The 23,497-nt window shown below is 47.7% G+C and overlaps 1 protein-coding gene across 4 annotated transcripts in view; it reads left to right on the top strand.

Moving 5' to 3' along the window:
* Positions 1–23,497, top strand: part of PCDH1 (protocadherin 1) — a 635,879-nt gene that overhangs the window by 456,076 nt on the left and 156,306 nt on the right. The window lies entirely within an intron of this gene.

Here is a 23,497-nt window from a genome sequence, read left to right as displayed (position 1 = left end):
TACTCTGCCCAGAGCTTTCAAGTCAAAAAAATCATCACTAAGAATTGGGATCTTATAAAATCGGATCCTAACCTCAACCGTCTCTTTCCAGTGCCCCCAATGCTAGCATACAAAAGAGGACGGAATTTCAGAGATATGCTAATCAAAGCTGAAAGACCTAAAATATCTACCCAAAGGACTTTGAAGCAATCAAGAAATGGCATGCTTTTTATGCATTACCATTTACAGACTTTCTTGAATTTATTAAGAAAAATCACTTGTTAGATATATCTACTTGTTGGTCTGGTATTCCAGATATTAGATAGTGTGCAGGGGACGTAAGTTCCCGGTTTGGGAACTTAAATTCTCTTCAGGTTGATAGAGTTACATATGAAAGGTTATTGGGGTTTCCTGTCTCCTTTGTTAACCTCGGCAGCCAGGCCCTATGTGGGCCGGTTTGAGGTATACTCTATTAGTATGATGATCAATGCCACCATATGCAGTGCCCAACAAAAGAGCAGGGCGAATCCATGGAGCCTTTGTTAGTTAATCAGTTAGGCCATGGCAAGGGAACGGTGGCCCTCCCCCTTTCTGGCGATTACATGGTGCACTTCTGGCTGTCATATCCCAACTAAATGACAGCGTGGACTATGCTTGTAGGCAGTTTCCACCCAGAGTACACAGGTCTATACGCTTGTCATGGTGTCCACATAGAAAAATGTGTGTGGATTAGCCCCGCAAGTTTTCCTGAGATTGGTCTACCATCATTCCATTTAATTAAAAGTTTCAAAAAAGCCCATGCGAGCTCACACCCTACCATGCGGATGGTCGAATTCCTCACAGTAGTACAAAGACTGAAAGAAACACAATGAAAGCAAATGTTTCTTAAAAGACCACCATTACATTCAGTCATTGTCACCCACAGCATAGCTGCATACAGCCTCACCTTTCTAATTGCCCACCATTCACACTTTTAAGGGTAATGCCAAAGACTAAAGCCACCCTCCACCTCAACCATTACCACACACAGCTGTGCCTGCAGCAATTTCGCATTAATCTGTTGCTTAAATGCTGAAAACAACCGCGGTTTAGCTATTGGAAGGGAGCTCAGGTATTGGCTTTGTCCCAAACAGGCTACTGAAATTAACAGCAAGCGAGGGGCTGCAAGATAGCTCAAAGGGATGTGATATTGCAGCAGATCCAGCAGGGCAGAAGTTTGAAGCCTCAGTAAAGGGACAGACCGAAAAACATCCTGAGCCCTTTTCCTGCCACCAATAAACGTTTCATGGCCAACAAAATGTAATGGAACTATTTGTCATGTTTTCAAAGCAGAGTACCGCGTACCCTGTAGTCTTCCCTCACTGCATTTTGACCTCGGCTGGTGGTGCATGTGGAGTGAATCTGCCCGCAGACCCAAACTGGTTGAGGATAAAGGTGTACATCAAATTCTGAGAACAAACGTTTGTACCCTTGCCGCTGCAGGTTACAGATATCCTAGCACACGCGCTCATGCACAAGTATGGACTATAGATAATACTAAGAATGCACATTCACGTGCTCAGTATAGCAGGCTATACCTGCGCAGGTAACTGAGTATAGCTTTCACGTTGTCTTGCTTGATTTCAGACAACAGAGAGCTAATCAGTCAGCTACCGTACTTGTTAAATGTGGGCCTATGTTGTGTATTCTGGATGTTTATCATTGATGGAATGTCATTTGTTTTTAGAGCTATGTTACAGAAATGTATGATGCATATTCTAGTGCTATATCGCATGCAATAAGGGAAGCTTATTGTGGAGCTATAGTAGAGGTGGCATGCAATGATTATTCTGGAGCCATAATACTCGGGGCATGCATCACTTATTTGGAGCCGGGGCAAAGTACATCACTCCACGGGCAAGACTAGGTGCCCGAATACTATTATGGTGGTGATTTGACACAATTCCAAAAATGTTAACATAATATGAAAATATTGCAAAGAGGTTGTGATGGACAATCAGGAGCTGTATTATAGGGGCATATAATAAATGTTAGCAGATGACTAAGTGTCATACAGGACGCCATGCCCCATTCTAAGGTTTTTATTTTGCCACCAATTACATTCTGGGACTTTGTCTTGGAGCACTTGAGTTAAGTGAAACTAAAATAATGTAAAAGACCAAGGCTGACGTGAATTTATATCGTAACCAAACTATAATTAAGCGTTATTTCCCGATCCGGTGTTTGGTATCGGGCCGAAATACTCACTAAATATGGCTGCCATGGATCTGGAAGATGGTGCTCCATACGGGGCCCCTCCTCCATTTGCATGCCGGCCACAGAGGACACCAGGAGGAAGCAGCAGCAGCAGCATTTGCTGCTACAGCGCTAAGCCATTAAGTGGGGGGGATTTAAAATAAAGGGAAGGGAGGGTCGGAGGAAGATGACGGGTAGGGGAAGCAGTCATCAGGTGCTTGACATCCTGCATCGGTAGATACAGCCCACGCTTCGAGCAACCGGTTTGGTTGCACACCTTTTCCCGGGTGATAATTCATATTCTGGAGGTATATTACATGGGTCATGTGACATGTTTTCTGGATCGATATCATAGGGGGCATATAAATGCTTATCCTGGAAGTACATTACAGGGGCATGTGATGTATATGCTAGATATTTCTAGAGATACATTGTAGAAACCATGGGACTTATTGTGGAGCTATAATATAGTGGCATGCAATGCTTCTTCTGGAATTGTAGTTCAGAGAGACAGCTAATGCTTCCCTCCTTTGCTTACTAAATTGCATGTTACATATTTGCCGCATTTGCAGAATTCAGATTAACTTTTTTGTACTTATGATATGATATATGGCATTTCTAACATGCCTATATACAAGTGTTTCACGGCGCAACGAGGTAAGGGAGGGGGAACAGAGGGAAGACTGAGACAACGATCTTACTAGGCCAGGTGACATTGAGATCGTAAAAGTGCAGGGGCAAAGGGGGGAGGGGGTAGGGGGCAGTGCATAGGATAAACAGTAAAATAAATAAAACAAATAAATAAAACAATAGATAAAACAATAAATAAAAGTGCGGCCAGCTGGTGGCAAGTGCAAGGGTAAGAGCAGACATCAGGTGTCAAGTGCTGTTAGGGGGCTGTAGGGATACATAACCAGCCCCTGAATGCAAGGGTTGCCAGGGGGGGCGTGCAGGTGTTCAACTGGCAGGGGGGGCCTGGGCCCGAGATCAGAGGGTGGCCAGGTAACCAGTGCAGTTTCAGTTTCAGCCAGGAGATCTGCAGGGGCGAGGATGAGAGAAAGCAGAAGTAAAGAGGAAGTTCTTGAGGTGCTTCTGGAACCGGAGATGGTTCTCCTCAAGTTTCAGAGAGGCAGGGAGGCTGTTCCAAAGGGAGTCCCCAGGTGAGGAAAGAGATCTACCACCAAATTGTTGCTTGGAGAAGCGACTCACCCTGAGGGAGTTGGAGCTGGATGAGCAAGGATCTCGAGAAGGAGGATATTTAGGTAGAGAGAGTTGAAGTTATTGAGGCCCCAGAAGGCCTTGTGGACAATTCATAGGTTTTTGAACTTGATCCTCGCCGCCACTGGGGGCCAGTGTAGATATTTCTGTCCTGGAGAGATACGATCCCTGGGCTTGAGGACAAGGACAAGTCATGTACTGTTTTGGATGAGTTGCAGAGGGCGGAGAGTAGAGGCAGGCAGATTATGAAAGAGGCTTTTGCAGTAGTTCAGCCTAGAGAGAACCAGAGCTCTGGAGACAGTGAGCTTCTGGGGGAAGGAAAGAAAGAATACCTCGGAGGAGGTGCAGCTTGTAGTGTGACTTCTTGGAGATGTCAGAGATGTGAGGAGAGAAGAAGAGCGTGGAGTCGAAGTTGACCTGAGGTTTTTAGTCTCACAGGTGGGAGCAGGAAGAGAGTCAAGAGAGGCCAGCCAGAGAGTGACAAGAAAGGAGGGAGCAGGTGTGCCGATGAGGAGAATCTCGGTCTTACTGGCATTAAGGCAGAGATAATTGGCGGCACACCACTCCTGGATAGCAGACAAACAGAGATGAGAGAAGGAGAAGAGGTGGAGGAAAGGAGCCTAAACATGAGTTGTCATCCGCATAGCACTGAAAGTTAGGGCAGAGAGCAGCAATGTGGTGGGCAAGAAGTGCCAGGTATTGGTTGAACAGCCATGGAGAAGGGTTAGACCCCTGGGGAACACCACAGGGAGAGATGGAGGAGAGGAAGGACCCAAATTGGACCTGGGAGGGTCGATTGGAGAGTAAAGTGGGAGAAAGGCCTTTACAATGCAGTTAAGTACAGTCAATAACCATAGTGTTATCTCATAGTGGGATCTGTATAGTGGGAGAAAGGCCTTTACAATGCAGTTAAGTACAGTCAATAACCATAGTGTTATCTCAGAGTTGCACAGGCTAGTAGTCACAGCATTATTCTAGCGTAGGTAAGGTTGCTGTGTGGCAGGGTTATCAGGATAGAGTGATGGCTCTATTCCTCACCCGGGCCACTCCTTCCTTAATAGTCGCTGCTGGTTGACGGCTGGCCACTGGCTTCCCCTGCTGACACCTGCAGGCACTATCAGGAGCCGCCTCTGTTGGAGCTCACCTTTGCCTAGGGGCCCTTAGTCCCAGGGGCTGCACGGGCAGAGGGCTGCCCTGGGAGTGTCAGTAATTTATTTTTAATTTTTTAATTTGTATTTTTTGTATTTGTAGAGTGCACTACAGCCCAAGCACATTGAAGCGCTGTTGTAAGAAGGAGTCTTAGTTACAGGTATGAAGGTTTGCTTGTGGATTACAGAGAGCATAACCTAGGCATAAAGAATATGAATATGAACAGGTACATGGTAAATTAATATAAAAAAATGAACACTCATGGGACATTATCAATGTTGCATTGCAAGGGTAAGGTGATAACAGAGGGTAGGAAAAAACAAGCAATCTAAGATGTCCCTTTATACAAACAACAATGTTTTGATGGCTTTCCTAAAGGCTGTGTGAGAGTCAATGCTCCTTACGTTCGGTGGAAGAACATTCCATTAAGTCGCCGCGATGAAGGGGAAGCTGCATCCTCATGCACAGATTCTCAAAGTTTTGGGAATGGTGACCATGTCAGTGTAAGCCGTTCTAGTAGGCCTGGCTGTGCTGGGTTTGCTAAATCTCTGGGAGAGGTAAAGGGGTGGGGGGCAGTGTTGTTAAGACATTTGTGTGTGATGGCGAGAGTTTTAAAGGTGAGGCGTTCCTTGATGGGGAGCCAGTGGACTAGTCTGCTGGTGGCAGTGATATGCCCCCTTTTGAGATGCCCGTAGCAGCCCAGAGGGCATTATTCTGGATGGTCTGAAGTTTTCGGATGTTTTTGGTAGAGGTGCCCACTAGGAGAGTGTTGCAGTAATCCAATCGGGAACCTATTATTGCCCTGGCAATGGTGAGGCAGTTCTGCCTAGATGAGAAAGGTCTGGCTGCATTGGGCAGCTTAGAGTGGTAAGCCGCCGCAGAGGCAATGGAATTAACCTGGCTGCTCATGGCAAGATTGGAATCAAGGAAGACTGAGGGTTTTGACTGCCTGCGAAACAGGGATAAGGGGTGTTGTCAGTGGTAAATGATTGTATTTTTCATCAAGTTTCTTTAGGGTTGCCAGAGAACCAATAAGTAACTGCTCAATATTTTCTCCATTGAGGCAAAGCCAGTTTTCCAGCCATCTAGGTTTGAATTTTGGAGTAAATGGAGTTTAGCTTTTCTTTGTCAGACTCGTAGTCGATGACCAACAAACACACCAATCAGGGGAGGTGGGAGAGATCAGGATCCAGGAAATGGATGTGTGGGAGGGATGGATTGAGGTAGTACAGTGGCGCAGAGAGCGCTAGGAGACAGCCAAATAAAAGAAAAAAACAAAATGAGGTCCCGGAGGGTCTCTTGTCACGTTAAGCTCACCTGAGGTTGCACGCCCAAGAGGTGAAAGGGGAGCTCAGCGGCCCGGTCGGCCCGATGCACTGCAATCAGCCACCAATCAGGGGAGGTCATTGGGCTTGGAGGCGGGAGGGATCGGGGACCAGGAAATGGATGCAGGGGAGGCATGGAGGGGAGTACAAATAAGGCCCAGGAGGGTGTCTTGGCACCTAACGCTCACCTGATGTTGCATGTCAAAGTGTACTTGCCCAAGTGCACGCCTTAGGAACACATGGGCAAGTGAAATGCAGTGCAGAGCTAGTGTACCTATTATTATATAACAAATGTATGCAAACGCAGAATATACGGCTCCATCCCCCTTCCTGGCTTCCCATCTCACTTCACTTCTAAGGTGAGGAAGAGTGAATATTTCAAAATTCTGGGAGAGTCCTAGGAACTCAGTTCAAATAGTTTCTTGGTGCTTGCACCACAAACTATAGCTACCTGACCCATTGATACCCCTATTACAGACTTAAGAGGGATGATTCGCTTAGCCTGTATCATTGAGGGTGAAATTCCTCTGCCTGCAAGTTACCCAAACCTCATTGTAGCGAGCGCTCAACCCTTTTCACAATTTTAAGTTTAGAACTGTTCCATAAATCATGTGTACAGTACTGATGTCTTTTTTAATTTTGGATTTCCAAATTCTATCTCCTACATTTGAAAACTCTTATCTTTGTTTTCCTTTTCTGTTCCTGGCTGCTCCTAGAGCTGAAGCAAAAGGTCAGTTAGTTATCTGAGAAAAATAGAAATCCGTCAAGGGTCAGTTTGTTAACCTAGCTTGAATCCAACACAGTCAAGTCATCCGATAACATCCCACTCCTGCCTATGAAAGGCAGTCCTGGGGAGCTACTTTTCCAGCAAACCAAGGGATCTTCCTCAACCTAAAGGCTCAGTACCTTATAAAGTTTTCTGATTAGTGGCCAGCCAAATGTTTACTGTATAGATTGACACTCTTTAGATCTAAGTTGGCGTTAATGGGAGCAGTAGTGGGTAAACTAAACTCCCCTCTTTATTCAGCTACCCACATTAATTTGTGCCTTTATCCCATTCCAGCATAGTGTCCGTTCATGGAGTGCTGCTGGGGAAGAATTGTACTGTAAATGCGTAACAAGCTGCACAGTCTCAGACCCATCAACTCATGTGCCAGCCAGGGTTAGTCTGAATGGTAAATGTGGCAGCAATAATTTAAATATAGGGTGCTTGGAAATGTTAACAGCCTGGGAGTCTGTTGTAAAACAACAGCCACAAGTAGCAATCCATAATACCTATATATTTGGAATTCATTGGGTTATGATTATAAACATATGCATTGAATGTTGTTTTAATGGGCAATCATGGGATTTTCGTTGCAAAGCCCAGTGTACAGATCACAGCCAAAGGCACATAGAGTGCTCAGTTGAGCCCGAGTTTCCGCTCACGACACTGGCCAGAACAAAAGCAGTATTGGATTGAAGCTGAAAACCTGTTGGATTCTAACAAAAAGGGTTGAAACTGTTGAATCCTAATCACCCCGTAGGGGACGCACTGATTATAGCATTGTGAATAGTTGCACTATGACATCAGACCATCACTGCGGTGAGGTTTCCACAAGTGTCATGCATGGGCAGTGAATGGTTGACACCAATATTCTGCTAGCAGCCATCACACGACATATGAGCAGCCAATGTGATTCGCAATGCAGCCAGGTAGGGGTTTGTTGAGAGAGCTAGAACAGGGATAGTTCCAATTTATTGTGCACTGGTAAAATTCTGTGCATGCATCAATATAGGAAGCAGACCTCGGCCAGGTTTGGGCTCAACAAACTCGGTATTCAGAAAATTGGCTTAAAAGGGACAATGCCACATTATTTAAACACTTAAATCTATTAAAATAAAAATGTAAATCTCCGAAAGTTCTTCACCGACTGCTTTGAAATTTTGACACGATGTTGCATTCGAATAGGCGCGTGTATTTATATACCTACTATACATAGATGTCACACCTTTGACAGGTAAAAACATGCTTTTTCTGAAAAACAGCTCCATCTGTTGGACGTAAAAGCAACACACGCTATACTGAATATTTTACGATTCCATTTCAATGTTTCCAATTTAGAATGGCTCAAATACGTGCCGAGGAAGCAGCAGAGCTACGTGCAGCCAGACTTCAAGATGCACAGTTGCGAGCACGGCGATTGCGTTCTGCAGAATGAACGCGACAGGCTAAGAGTGGATGAAAAATGTCACGAGAAACAGCAGATCAGCGTCAAACACGACTCCGTGCTCAGCAATCACGCGATTACAATCACCTTGCATTCCGGTGCAACCCAGCTGATGATTAGTTTGAGCCGGCATGTTTGAGCCGGCACCATGACTGAAGTGTCCTCATTACAAGGCTCTGAAATTTAATGGAGAAACAAAAGGAATGTGTTGCGCCGCCTGGAAAATTAAACTGCTTCAACTTGGAGAACCGCCAGAGCCATTAAAATCTTTGCTTGCCGGATATACCGCCGAATCTAAGCATTTCCTATCCAACATCAGGAAATACAACTCATGCTTCCAAATGACGTCGTTCGGCACAGAAATCGTAACAGCTCAATAAATGCCAACTTCAGTTTGCAGTCACCATCAACAAAGCTCAAGGCCAATCGTTAGAATTGTGCGGTTTAGATCTGGATTATAACTGGAACGCTCGGATGCCGCTTCCGCACAACATCTCGCTGCCTGTGGGTTCGGCACCCTTGATTTATGTGGACACCTCTGGGGATGGGCCTGTTTGGCAACTCTCCCCTCTGCGTCCCTGGAATTATCCTTCTCATGAGAGGCCTCCTCTGACAGCTCCAAAGCCTTCTCCGGAGGACGCCTTTTTCGGCAAGTTTCAGACGCTCATGCGTACCGACCCCATGAGGGAGTATTTCAAGGGTCATTTTAGGGAGATATGCCCACCTGCGCCTCTGGTGGTTCTGCCCTTGCCCCGTTGTCCCCCGGTGGACAAGGCGGTGCCCGACGTAGTTCAGCAAGATCCTGACCTGTCGGATGATGCACAGGGAGATCAGGACAGCGAAGACCAGCCCCGTTCTATTTGAGCTTTCCACGACCGGGTGCTGGACATGATGTGGCTATTGGACATGATGTGGCTATTGGATCTTTCCTGTGCCCGAGGCATCCGCTCCGCAGGAGGGGGTGCTTTCGGGGGCGTTCACCTTATCACCTTCGGAGCGTACCGGCCTGTTCCTGCAGAAGGATGTTTTGGCAGAGGTCGGTAGAGTTTGGGAGAAGCCACACTCTGGATTTTTCGGCAATAAGAAAATTGACGCGAGATACAGGCTGCATTCTTCGGGAAGAGGTGGCCCTAGCATCTTGTCCGCCCCCCTCCTCCACGGTGGTGGCTGCGGCCACTTTACAGTCCAGGCCTGCAGCATCCTCTTCTACGACGGCTACTCGGGTCCTGGGGAAAGAGGACAAGCTCCTCGACTCCCTTGGGAGGAAGATTTTTGGTAACTCAGCCCTGCAGCTCTGGCAGGCCAATGCAGAACTGGTGTTAGCGGGGGCGAATATGAAAATGTGGAAAGGTCTGTCGGAGTTCGAGGAATTCATTCCGGTCGAGAAGCTGGAGGACTTTAAGGCAGGATTGTCCGATACCAGGGTCTTGGCCCAGGATCTGCTGGAGGCCGCAGCTCATCACGTCGACACTTCGGCTCGAGGCCTTATGCTGGGTGTTGATACCTCTCAACAGGCTTGGTTGTACGCCACCAAGTTTTCAAAGGAGGTGCAGGACAAGGTGTTGGACCCATCATTTGATGGTAAGGAGCTTTTCCATTCCACAACGTATGTGGAGCTGACCAAAACAAAGGACAGCACCCAGACAGCTAGGTCCTTGTCCGTCCTGGTTAAAACTCCTTTTAGAACTCTGAGACCACTGTCGCAAAGCCAGCCCTCCTCTGGTTTCAGAGGGTTTCTAGATCGGAAATCCCGCAGAGGGGATAACCCTTTGGGTAATAACTGCCGGAGGCAGCAACGGACTCAGTTTTTCTGCCGCTCCTCAGCCTCCTCCTCAGGTTCAGGTGGTAACACCACTGAAAAGCCTGCCAAATGAGTGTTCTCCGTGCTCGCACGAGACCCCGGTGGAAGGACGCATTGCGTCTCATTGGGAGTCGTGGCAGACCATCACCGAGGACTGGTGGGTCTTGTCAGTCGCTCGGGCGGGCTTCCGCTTACCCTTACCTCCTACCCCACCCTTCAACCCTCCTTTCCAGCAGTCGGGGTCGTCCTCCCTAAAAGCCGAGGTTCAGAAGCTGCTGGACCTCAGAGCTGTGGAACCCGTTCCCTTGGGAAACAAAGGGAGGGATTCTACTCCCGGCTGTTTACGGTGGTCAAACCCAACCAGGCTGGCCTGCGCACCATCCCTACCTTTCCCAGTTCAATCTTTTCCTACCCCAAGAGAAATTCAGAATGATCATGCCTGGCCAGATACGGTCCTCTTTGCAGATGGGCGATTGGCTCAGTGTGGTGGATCTTCAGGATGCGTACATGCATATTCTGATCTGGAATTCACACAGGAGATATCTCTGTTTCTCTGTGGGACAGGAGCACTTCCAGTTTTGCGTGCTTCCTATTGGCCTCAGCTCGGCGCCGCGTCTCTTCACGAAGATGAAGTTGCTGATTGCAGCCTATCTTCGTCTGCAGGATATCCATGTGTATCTGTATTTGGACGACTGGCTCTTACGCAGCCCTTGCCCGTTGAAAGACGCGTGCAATCTTCAGTCTCTCCTTCAGCTCCTGTTTCATCTTGGGCTGTCGGTGAACTGGCGGAAATCTTCCATGACAGTCTCGCAGGACTTGATTATCCTGGGTTTTCGCTGGAACACGATCAACTGCAGAGTGCACCTGACCGGGGACAGAATGGCGAATCTGTTGGCCACGTGTCAGATGTTTGCGCAGTTGGAGAGCATGTCAGCCTGGTGGTTCCAGAGGCTCCTGGGCCTCATGGCCTCGTGCGTATTGGTTCTTCCTCTTGCTCGTCTCAAGATGAGGCAGACTCAGATGGCTCTTCGGAGTTCTTGGCATCACGCTGTGGATCCGGACTCCAAGCTGATATTGATTCCGGCTTCACGCTGTGGATCCGGACTCCAAGCTGATATTGATTCCGGCTTCCATGAGAGCGGACTTGGAGGGTGGTCGTCTCTCAGCAACCTGTCGGTGGGTGCGGGTTTTCAAGACCCAGCCCTATGGTGTAATGGTCACGACGGACTCCTTCCTTCTGGGGTGGGGTGCAATGTTGGATCTTCTTCAGGTGTCAGATCTTTGGTCGTCTCAGGACAAGTTCCTCCACATAAATCGTCTGGAGCACCTAGCGATCTTCCTAGCGCTCAAGGCGTTTAGACCGATCATTGCCATTACAGTGGTCCGTATCCACATGGACAATGTGGTGTCAATGTACTACATCAACAAGCAAGGGGCAACCAAGTCTCCCTCCTCTTGTGGACCTGTCCATCCAGATTTGGGAGTGGGCGGTTCTTCATGGTGTCTTGCTAGTTGCAGTACACATTCCGGGCCAGCTGAATGTCACAGCAGATGCCCTCAGTCGGCGGACGATGGCCAGCTACGAGTGGGAATTGAAGGTGGATATCCTCTCATGGATTTTCCTGCGTTGGGGCACTCTGGAAGTGGACCTCTTTGCGACAGCGGCGAACAAGAAACTTCCTATGTGTGCCTCCTGAAATGGGCTGGGAGCCTCCTCTCTGGGGGATGCTCTTGAGATTCCATGGCACAACATGAGGGCCTATGCTTTCCCGCCTCTACCTCTGATTCATCGGACAATTTGCAAGCTAAAGAACTGTTCTCTTCTGCTCATAGTCCCGTGGTGACCGGCCAGGTTTTGGTTGTCAAACCTCAACACCTGTCGGTGTATCCACCGATCAGGCTACCGATGAATCCCAATCTGCTTCACCAGGGGGATCAACAGCTGTGGCATCCCTCCCCATAATCGTTCAGCTTGGCAGCATGGTACCCGAGTTCAGGGCTTTAGAACATCTCAACCTGTCTGCGGATAACATGCGCATTATTGAGGCAGCCACGGAACCCTCGACTGGGTCTCTGTACAGAAGCAAATGGCTTAGGTTCCGTCATTGGTGCTTACACAAACAAATGGACCGAAGGGTGGCTACGATTGACACTGTACTGGCCTTTGTATCCCACCTAGCAGAGTCAGGAATTCACGTTCTGTCATGCAGAACTTCTCTTACGGCGGTATCCGCCTACCCATCTATGGACCAATGCTCTTACTCTCTGTCTAATCCAGTGGTTGAGACATTTCGCAGGTTTGATGCGCCTTTATCCCCCGGTTTGTAAACCGCACCCGGCGTGGGATCTGAATGTGGTCCTTACAGTGTTGTGCCATAAACCCTTCGAACCAATGGCCACGGTGGACCTCAAACCCCTGTCGTGGAAGGTGTCCATTTTGGTTGCCGTTACTTCAGCAAGGCTTGTGAGTGAGCTCCAGGCTTTGTCGGTGGAGCATCCCTTCTTGGTTTTTCACAAGGATAAAGTGGTCTTACCGACGAACCCCTTTTTCCTGCCGAAGGCGGTCTCTGATTTCCATCTGAACCAATCAATCTCCCTGCCAGTCTTTTTTCCGAACCCTGCTTCAGAAGCGGAAAGGGTTCTGCATTGCTTTATATGTTAGAAGGGCTCTTAAATTCTATCTGGACAGAAAATCCGAATTTAGGAGCTCTTCTCAACTGTTGGTGACCTTTGGTAATCCACAAGGTAAGCAGGCCTCTAAGGCGACCATCTCCAGATGGATCACTGCCTGTATCACGGAGTCTTGCACTGTCCAAGGACTGCAGCCTCCCAAAGCTATTCATGCACACCTGGTGCGGGGCAAGGCAGCCGCAGTTGCCTTTCAGAAATATGTCCCCTGGGAGTCCATCGCAAAAGCGGCTACATGGGCCTCCCCGTCAGCCTTTTGTAAAGATTGTCTAGACCTGAGCTCCAGATATGATGCTCAGTTTGGCCAGGCTGTGCTGAAGAACCTTTTTCAATAGGGTTTTTTTCCATCCACCCGTAGTTGCTGTGAGGAGTACTTGGGAATCTCCCATAATTATGGAGGAAAGGGAACGGGACGTAGGAGTATAACCAGGTTACTCACCACCTTACTCCTAATCCATAGTCCCCTTTCCTCCATATGCCCGCCCGCCGTCCCCTCTAATAAGGTTCCTCTGTTATTGCTTAAAGGTCTCTGACCCGGCGATAGAAAAGGACTGATGGGCGATGCGCAGTGCAGAGCCGAGATGGGCAGGGTTATGGCTGTGCGCTGTGCCGTGCGCACAAAGAGAGGAAGGACTAAAAAATCTTTGCTAAATTTTTGATGCTTTTTCAAAGTGCTCCGGTCCCGTCCCACAGGACGGAGGAATGCCCCATAAGTATGTAGGAAAGGGGACTATGGACTAGGAGTAAGGTGGTCACTACGGTGAGTAACCTGGTTAATCTTTGCTAATAGATCTTCATATAAAAGAATGACGATTCTGCACGTGGTGCTCCACATCACTGCTCTGGTGGTGGTAGAAAACACTTGGGTGAAGTTTTGATTGCCAAATGTCTTAATGAAGTGATTTAAATAATGTAGAGTTGTGTAAGAAATGCCTTCAGCAACAGACAGGCTCAATGGAACCGGTATAAAAAGTCTAATTACTACAGCACTCGTAGATGCTGAGCAGTCTTGCTGACTAATATGGTTTATGTGCTTATTCTCAACCCTAGCAGAATGAATTACAGGGAATGGACATGCCGTTTTGAACGATTCCTTTTTCAACTTTACAGTTTGAAGACTGGGATTTCCATTCACTTGAACTATGAATCCTGAGCATGACCAAACTGATTTTCCAGAAATGAATGTTCCACTTCCGTCATCTTAAGGCAACCCAAGAACCTTTTGTGAACTGATGCTGCCTGCCACGCTGCTGGGGGCTAATGCGGTTGATCCTGGTGTCCGAATAACTTAGCATAGCAATAGTTTGGGTGCCGCGGCCTGGAAGCTGGGCAGCATTAAAGACCCGGCATGCCTATGTGCATTCATATTATGTGTGAACCCATCCAACAAGATGTAGTTGAGCATGATGATCATTAATTAGTTCGGTAGAGGTTCCTTCACTAGAGATGGGGTGTTTGACGTGACGCTCCAAGAGATACTGATGCACAGCCATTGGTACTGCACAACAGAAGGTGGTGGACTTGGGGATCCATGGCAAAGTAGATCAACTAATAGAATGATGGTTCCTGCAGCAAAACGGGGGGGAGAAGTTGAAATCTATAAGGTTAGACACAATGGTGCATACACCTGTGAGGAATTCGACCATCCACACTGGAAAAGTGCGCTCGCTGGAGCTTTTTTGTTTGTTTAAAAAGAATGAATGATGGGGCCATTACGGCGCACCAATTCCCACGCTCACTGCACAGCAGAAAAATAGTCATGTAATCTGTGAGGACACAGCTTCCCAGCGCCACCCCCCATCGCCTGTCATGTGTAGCTGACACCTGAAGGCCATGGGTACATCAAAAGCCTTTGGCCATGGGCAACCTGATTAGAATTTCAAGGCCCCATAGATTTGCATCTCCATTGTGAAACCTTCCTGGTGGTGGAAAATACTGAAGAATGTTAATTAGCAGGCCGCAGGGAAGGCCTGGGTGCAGGGAGTGACAATGGAGACCAAACGACAGACACCTCTTTGTAATGTAGTGAAATGCATCAATTTGGTACTAAGGCCCCTCCTTGGTATATGAGGGCAGTGAATTTTCTGGAACCACTCCTTTCAGAGCAGGGAAGTATGTGAATTGTAGGAGACGAAAGTCTGCCTGCAACCCCCTACTTTAAAGGGGGTCCATGTTGTGATCAAGGGCTCAGTTAATTAGGGAGCCAATTTGATGTACAGCAGACAGGAAGATGGGTGGGAATTAGAAGTATATGTTGTCATCCTTCCCCTGTCTGCCAAGCACCCTGGTTCTGACCTGAAGCATCACTGAAGATTGTTGGTGGGGACCCAGGATTGGTCCATTAAGGAAGGCTTAGCCTACACCAATCGCTGGGGCCCGTTTAGCTGTAAAAGAGGGCTGTACCAATCACTGATCAGATCTGACGATTTAGCATCGAGTAAAGAGGACTCATTTGGATCCGAACTGAAGGTAGTCTACCTTATATTTCCTGCTAGTAAAGGAAGGCAAGATCCTTCCCCTAAACATCTCCGTTGGAACAGAGGGAGATACCGGACTAAGAGGACCAGTCCAGCAGCTCCAGAACTGGTACCCAGCCAGCACACAGCATGCCCTTCTAGGTTCTGACATCAAGCTTCCTATGTGGGAAGTGCCGGAGAGTCTCTGTACAAAGGACAAGGCAGTTTCCTGCCAACACCCTCCTGAGCTTTGGGCCCTCTGCCTTGAAAGGACATGAGCCCTGCGAAGAAGCTAAGAGGAGTTCCACACAAGCATCAGCCAGCGTCCATCTTTTTAAGAACAATTTTGAGACTGTCAAGTCCTCAAACCGCATCCAGCTGCACCACGGACTGTCGCAGTCACCAGAGCGTCCGAGAATCCTCGACCAGCATGCCGGATCCACCAACCAGCACAGAGACTACAATTCTTGACCCGAGCCGCCGCGCCGGACAGCCTACAGACATCCGTACAGCCTTGCTTGCTGAACTGTCTGCCGCCTGGTACCCGCAGCGATCTCCCGCCACTAACTCACTCTCACGGGCTGCAAAGCACCCTGGAACCACCTGGACAATGTCGACCACCAAGTACTTCATACAGCATTGTGATGCTGCCCCCCTGGTCTTTCTCGGAAGGCCCCTAGAGACAGTTACGACACCCCATTGGTGCTGGAACCAAATAATGTTGAACTATAAGATGGATTACTTTACCAACCACCCTCCTGTCAGTATTCAGAGTGCATGCCTTTCCTTTGTGAAACTGTCTGTTCTCTGTGTTCCTTTACAGTGGGGGTTGTAATTGTAGTGTGCTAGAACTGTCTGTTGTAGTAATAATAAAGTAGATTTTTTTTATACAACCTTGACTGGACAGTCCCTTTTATCATTAGGTAATAATTGTATTTTCGCTGTGTTGCAACTAACCAACGATCCACGACCTTGCAGAGATGAGCCTGCCGTTCCTTCCATGCTACCAAAATTGGACAAGGAGGTCTTATAATTTACTTGTATTCCAATCTGTTTGGATCCCTTCTGGTGTACTAGGGGTGTTTGTTGGTTGTTGGTTTAGAAACCGATATTCATCCCTGAACCACTGGTGCCCTGGAAGTTGATTCGTCACAACACCACAGCTTTTGAGGGTTGGGTAGACTGATCTACAATGTACTTGCTAGTGGTACACTGCTCTAGTACAATTGCTTCTGCTTGCTTCCACCCCGTGTAAAACCGTAACACCCTTTTTATGCTGATGATAAAACAAAGTGAACATGAACTATTACAACTGCATGTAACCAAAATGCATGTTAACTACTGACCAGAATACCCACCTGTGCCCCTTCCAGTGAGCAAAGCAATAATACTGAATGCTTGGCGTGCTCTTATATAAAGATGTTCTGAAGCAAATCTCCCTGGAATGACTCCTCTACAAATACATCTGGCACATAGGATACCTCCGCCTCTCCCTTCCCAACAATGAGTCATACCCGTCCATCATGTCTGCAGAATGTGGGTGAGAATTTAACAGATCACTCACTGGAGAGCAGAACGTGTGATATGCCAAGTCATTTACCAAGTGTGCCCCAAATCGCAAGGCTGCCAGGCTTCCAGTGAGAGCCGACGCGGTTCCTTATAATTACGTTCTTAACACCAGAGACCACTCTAAGTGCGTGACCGGGGTTTGAACCTGTGTTGTCTTGCCTCCAAAACTAACGCTTTGCCCCTGAGCCATCCTCCCGGCCTTTACAATATACTTGTGTTGCCGGTGGTGTCATTAATATCTGCCTAATGTACGGTTGCCATTTAAATGACGCAGCGCATGAAAATGGGCAAAGGAATGCAGCAACAACCTCTCCCTTGACCCAAGGTGGTGTGGTACTTCCAGGTTGGTATGACTCTGGCTCATTGTCCACCAACGAGGAAAGAATGGGGACTTAATTCAAGAATCCTGGTACATCCTTTCTCCATAGCAAACCAAAGCTCACTCGAGTAATTAACCAATTTGCACCTTCTTTGACTTCCAGAGTTTGCCCTTAATACTTTTCCAAAGTATTAGTCTCTCATCTAAATGCTAATAGAGGAACATTCCCTCTGACCTTACTTGGCGGTATTGGCCATCAATCGCTGGCCTTGATGTTTTGGCCTTCATTCCTGTAAGGGAACTGTCAGCTGACGCTAACTAGTCAAGGGGGCCATCTCAAAGCTGCTTATTCCAAGCCCTCCCGCTATCCCTCTTTCTCTAATCCATCGGCTCTTGGATCGAGATGGCTGCTTATTAGCCAGCACATCAGACTAATTAAAATGTGATTTGTGGCATAATAGCTTAGGAGAGGAACAGAGAGTCCTGTAACAGAGAGTCCTGTAAAGAGAAGAGGGCTTTTTGTGTGGGCAGAGGGAGCCTGCCGTGCCTAGGGAATGTGAGGATGAGGATGTGACTTGATTTTACAAAGGAGGTTATATATGGCAAGCGTGAGGGCTAGAAATGGTACATTCGACAGGGTGTCTTCTAAATGACATGGTATGCACAATGTCAGCACATAGGATATCTGCTCTTGCACCCTACCAACTGAGTTAACACAAAGATTTAGGACAAGATTCTTGTCAGAAAACCTATTCCTTTTTCCATCTCCTGGAGTATTGGAATTAACCCATCATTTTCCCAATACATTACATTCCCCAGATTATGAAGTGAGGTAGATTTTGGATCCCTTGCTGATTTTGAACACGACCACTCTGGCCAGTTAAAATTAGCACTTGAAAGCAATGTGGACAAGGGGGACATGTTCAGTCATTCACCTACGTTTTTGGGGTTTTGTACCCGAAAACGTCATACTTTTCTTCTTCTTTTTTTCCCCAGAGATCTGAACATTTCAGGTCCCCCAGCGGTTACAATCAGTGCCGTCTAAAGGAGTTCAGGACGCTGCCATTCCCTTAAAGGGCACTATAATATTCCCAGTGCCCTGCTGTGGCCACCAGCCCCCTTACCCCCTGCATGCAAATTCGGCCATGTTAAACATTTCAGGAAGTGACCTCATATTCACAGATACTTGCATCATTTTCAGGCCGTTGCCATGTTATGGCCAGGTATGGCAATGCCTGCCAAATGTCCATACCATGTCTACACAAAAGCCCAAAAAGTGTGTACGAACGCTCGTTTTTCTGTTCCCAGTGACTTTGAGAGCAGGGGGCGGGGGTGGAGAAGGCGAATGTGTCGTGTTGGTCACAGCAAGGGGTGAGTGGCTCGTTTGCAGCAAAGAAACACCTGTGAGTATTGGTGAAGGACAGTATTCTTGGCTAAGTGGTCTAACAGAATTCGCAGGTCCCTTTTCCTTCTCATTCCCACATTGAATCTGGCATTCATTTCCCTGCCAAACACTGTTATTCGAATGGATTGTGTCCTCCCACGTATTCCTCATTTTGTGATAATTTGTTATCTCCAGCTTCGCTGCTTCGGAAAAAAAATTCTTGGCAGAGGGCGCTGTGCTCGAGGTTGTGGCGTCGATTGTCCCTCGACGCACTCCGTCGACGTCACCGATGGTATAAATACCTCGAGCCGCGCCCGTTGCTTCAGTTCCATTTTTCCGATCGATTCGCTATCGAGAACGTCGCGCTTCTATTTTCTGTGAAGAAAATGTCATCTTCGACACCCAGAACTGGGTTTAAAAAGTGTGTAGATTGTGGATCAAAGATGTTGATCACCGATCCCAACCGGATTTGTGTCTGGTGTCTCGGTTCCAGTCACCGAACCGACGACTGCGGGTCCTGCCAATCGATGACCGAAAAAGCTCTTTGTGAGAAGAGAGGTAAACTGTCGGTGGGGAGGGAGGCCTCAAAAAAGGTTTTGTCAAAAAGACATAAGAAAGCGACTGATTCTAAGGAATCGGATCGCCATAGGCACTCGAAGAGATCTCGATCTAGGAGTAGATCGAGACACTCTTTGTCGTCATCGAAAAAAATGAAGAGGAGACCTAGATCTCCCTCATCATCTTCTTCTTCAGAGTCGACTGAAGAAATTTGTTGTCCGACTAAATCGGATTCTCCCAGTAAGTGGGAAGAATTCCGCAAAAAGGTGATGGAGGTTTTCGAGAATGCGGCCTCGACCCCCTCGAAAGAACCTCGAAAAAGCCATACCCCTAAAGTCGCTCCATTGGACGACAAAGGGAAGTCCAAGGCTACTATGGCCAAGACCAGTAGCGTTGAGGAATACAAAAAACCTTGAGTCGACGTAAAACTGTCGAATCTTCGAGAGTCGAGCACCTCTCCAGTGTCGGCCAAGAAACACAAGTCGCCGAAGACTTCGACAACTTCGTCGACGCCCTCGACGTCGATAATTTCGACACCAAAGCCAAATGCGTCATCGAAGTCATCTTCGAAGACTTCGAAGACACCCTCGAAAACTTCGAGGGATTTGCCATTTTCTTCGAAACAGATGGAAGAGGAAGAAAGGAGATTCACTCCTTTGTCCAGATCAGACTTTTTCAAATCTATGTCAGCAATCTATGAAGAGTCTGCTTCAGAAGAAGACAAGGTTACTCCTTTGGGAGTTGCTTATGGTACAAGACAAGTTCCTGAAGAACTTATTGACCAGAAATCTAGAATGAGAGACCTGAGTGATACTCTACATTGCCAGTGGAGTTGACACATCCCCAGAATTAGAGTTCGCCAAACCTGATCCTGCAGAGCATGCAGATGCTGGGTACAGGGGTCTTATGACCAGGGTAGTTGAATATATGGGTTGGGGTAATACTTCACCCATTTTTGAACAAGATGACATGACAGATATTATCGTCAAGGGACATCAGAAAGATCCTGTTCTCCCCTTTCACAGGGCCCTTCAAAGGACTGTGGAGAAAAACTGGGAGAAACCAGAAAGTATTGTTGCTGCAGATAACACTTTTCCAAGGAAATATAGACCAGCTGGAACGGATCCTGAATATTTGAATAAACATCCGACTCCAGAGAGTTTAGTCATTCAGGCAGCATCTACTTCAAAACAAACTGCTTATCCAACTATCCCTCCAGATAGAGAGGATAAAAAAATGGATGCCTGGGCACGTAAAGCTTTCACGTCAGGCAGTATGGCACTTAAATCAGCAAATGTCACCTGTACCCTAGCCAGGTTTACCCATACCCTGTGGGACTGTTCGGCGGCGGCTGATCATATTCCGGAAGGTGAGGAAAGGGAAGGCTTCCTGAATGTAGTCAGACGGGAAGGAGGCAATGGGGGAATGTCTCCAGTCTGGACTGGATACTGCTGATAGTATCAGCAGATCCATGGCTGCAAGCGTTGTGCTACGCAGATTTGCGTGGTTGAGGAAGTTGGGATTTGCAACGGACGTGCAAGCTAGACTCCTCAACATGCGCTTTGATGGCTCGAGGCTCTTTGGCAGAAAGGCTGATGAAAGCCTAGAAAAACTTCAGACCTCGAAAGCGGCAGCTAAATCACTTAGCACCTCTTTGCACCAGCCTCTAAAACCCTATTCCGGCTCATCTTCCTGGAGGGGTCATTCTTTTCGCTACTACTCCTCTTTTGGTAGAGGAAGAGGACAGGCTTCTCAAAGGGGCAAAAGAAACTTCCCTCGTGGAGCACGAGGAAGAGGTGCAAAATCAGCCTCAGTAGCGGCATCTGTACCCTCAGCCACTCCTGCAGCTGCCTCCAAATCCCTCTGAGACCTTATTACACAAAACACCAGTGGGAGGCAGGATCTCTCAACATCTGAAGGAATGGTGGGGCATTACCTCAGATGCTTGGGCACTGGAAACAGTAGCCCAAGGTTACTGTCTCCCCTTGCTAAAAAGGCCTCAGAATCATCCACCGGGAGCCAACTCCACCAAAATTCCAGATCCGCTCCTGTTGCAAGAAATTTTAACCCTGCTAGAGAAAGGTGCCATAGAACTGGTACCTGTAGCGGAGAGGAACAGGGGTTGGTACTCCCCATATTTTCTCATCCCAAAAAAGGACGGAGGACTGAGACCCATCTAGGACTTGAGAAACTAGGAAGGACACGTTCAAGATGGTGACTCTTTCTCAGATCCTTCAGGCTCTCCAACTCCAAGATTGGTTGGTATCATTGGACCTTCAGGATGCTTACTTTCATGTGCCAATCCATCCAAAGCACAGAAAGTATCTGAGGTTCGCGATTGGCAATTCTCATTATCAGTTTCGAGTTCTGCCATTCGGGTGATCTCCGCCCCGAGGGTTTTCACCAAACTGTTGACGGTTGTGGCAGCAAGTCTCAGGAGAGGAGGTATTCACATATATGCCTACCTGGACGACTGTTTGATCAGAGCAAGTTCTCCAGAACAAGCTCAGGAACATCTTTCGATCACCTGCCACTTCCTCCACAAACTGGGCTTCTCCCTCAATTTCAAGAAGTCCCACATGATACCATCCCAGAAACTCCAGTTTATCGGAGCAGTCTTGGACACTTCATCGGGAAAAGCCTCGCCTTCCGAAGTGAGAGCTCCCCACATCCAGCAGATGGTAACAAAGTTTCAGAATGCCCAACATCTACCGGCCTTCGATTTTCTAAGGTTGCTCGGCCTCATGGCATCCTGCATTTTCCTAGTACCAGAGGCCAGGTTGAGAATGAGATCCCTTCAATGGGCATTCAGACCTCAGGGGTCCCAGTTCTCAGGGAATATGTCAGATCTTCTGCAAGTCCCGAGCGCAGTTGCTCAGGATCTTCTATGGTGGGCTTGCAATGACAACATTCTCAAGGGAGTCTTTTTGGCAACCATGGCCGGTGATAACGGTAGTGACGGACGCCTCACTCACGGGGTGAGGAGCACACACCAACGATCTGACAATCAGCGGTCGTTGGTCTACATCGGAGTCCAAACTACACATCAACCTATTAGAGCTGAGGGCAATCAGACTAGCTCTGAAGGCCTTTCTGCCCTCTGTACAGGGAAAGAATGTCCTGATAATGACGGACAATACAGTGGCCATGTACTATCTCAACAAGAGAGGAGGTGTAGGGTCACTGCCACTGTGCAGAGAGGCAATGCAGCTCTGGTTCTGGGCAATATGAGAAGGAATCTCTCTGTCGGCAATTCACCTAGCTGGAGAGAAGAACACGGCGGCAGATGCTCTGAGCAGGCAGAGCACGGTCTCTCACGAGTGGGAGCTGGCTCAGGAAGTCCTTCTGGAGATCTTCGCCCTTTGGGGAACCCCTCAAGTGGATCTGTTTGCCACCGCGATCAACCGGAAGTGCGATCAGTACTGCTCAAGGGAATTTCCTCAAAGAGGAGCTCTGGGAGACGCATTCGTAGTGGAGTGGAAGTTTCCACTGCTGTACGCGTTTTCCCCAGTCCCCGTGATTCCTCAAGTAATCAGGAGGTTGAGAAAGTTCAGGAAAACCATGATCCTAATTGCCCCGGATGGGGCCAGGAGAACGTGGTACCCGGACCTTCTAGACATGTCCATCTGCCCTCCAATACGTCTTCCGCAAAGAGAGGATCTTCTCTCGCAAGAGGAAGGTCGGGTTCTCCATCCAGAGGTCACGACACTCAACCTTAACGCATGGTTTATGAGAGGCTGAGATACAAGGATTGGGATCTTCCGGATGACGTAATGGAAATCTTGCTTTCGGCCAGAAGACCAGCAACAAAATCTTTGTACCGATGTCGCTGGAACAGGTTTAGTAACTGGTGCAAAGACAAGGATGTGGACCCTTTTCAGTGTGGCACCCCAATGGTGCTTTCTTTTTTACTACATCTAGCTAATCTCGGGCTCCAGATAGGAACAATCAAAGGATACCTTGCTGCGCTGTCCATTTTCAAGCGCTCCTCGGAAGAGGTTTCATATTTCAAAATACCATTAATAATTCAATTCTTAAAGGGGCTCACTAATGTATACCCTCCAGTACCTTTTCATGTACCAACCTGGGACTTAAATTTAGTATTAAAATTCTTGACTTGTATACCTTTTGAGCCTCTGCACTCATGTCCATTGAGGCTTTTGACTCTAAAAACTGTCCTCCTTGTGGCCCCATCATCAGTCCGCAGGGTTAGCGAACTTCAGGCTCTTTCATGCAAACCACCATATACTATTTTTTATAAAGATAAGGTAGTTCTTAAAGTTAAACCTTCATTTTTGCCAAAAGTAGTCTCGGACTTCCATTTGTCACAAATATATTACTACCTACGTTTTATCCTCCTCCTCATCTGGGCAAAGAAGAGGAGAGATTGCACAAATTAGATCCCAAGAGGGCTCTTAGTTTTTACATCTCTAGGATGGCTAAATCGAGACAAGATGACCAACTGTTTGTGGGTTACACTGGTCAAAAATTGGGCTTATCTGTAACAAAACAGACCATTTCCCGCTGGATCATATTAGCCATAGTTGAATGCTACAGACTAGCGGGAAAAGAACCACCAGATGGGCTTCATGCCCATTCTACAAGG

The sequence above is a fragment of the Ambystoma mexicanum genome, chromosome 3q (assembly GCF_040938575.1).
Source record: "Ambystoma mexicanum isolate Mex_15411 chromosome 3q, UKY_AmexF1_1, whole genome shotgun sequence".
Classification (NCBI taxonomy): Eukaryota; Metazoa; Chordata; class Amphibia; order Caudata; family Ambystomatidae; genus Ambystoma; species Ambystoma mexicanum.
The sequence above is the reverse complement of the archived record's forward strand: the minus strand, read 5'-3'. Positions and strand labels throughout refer to the sequence as shown.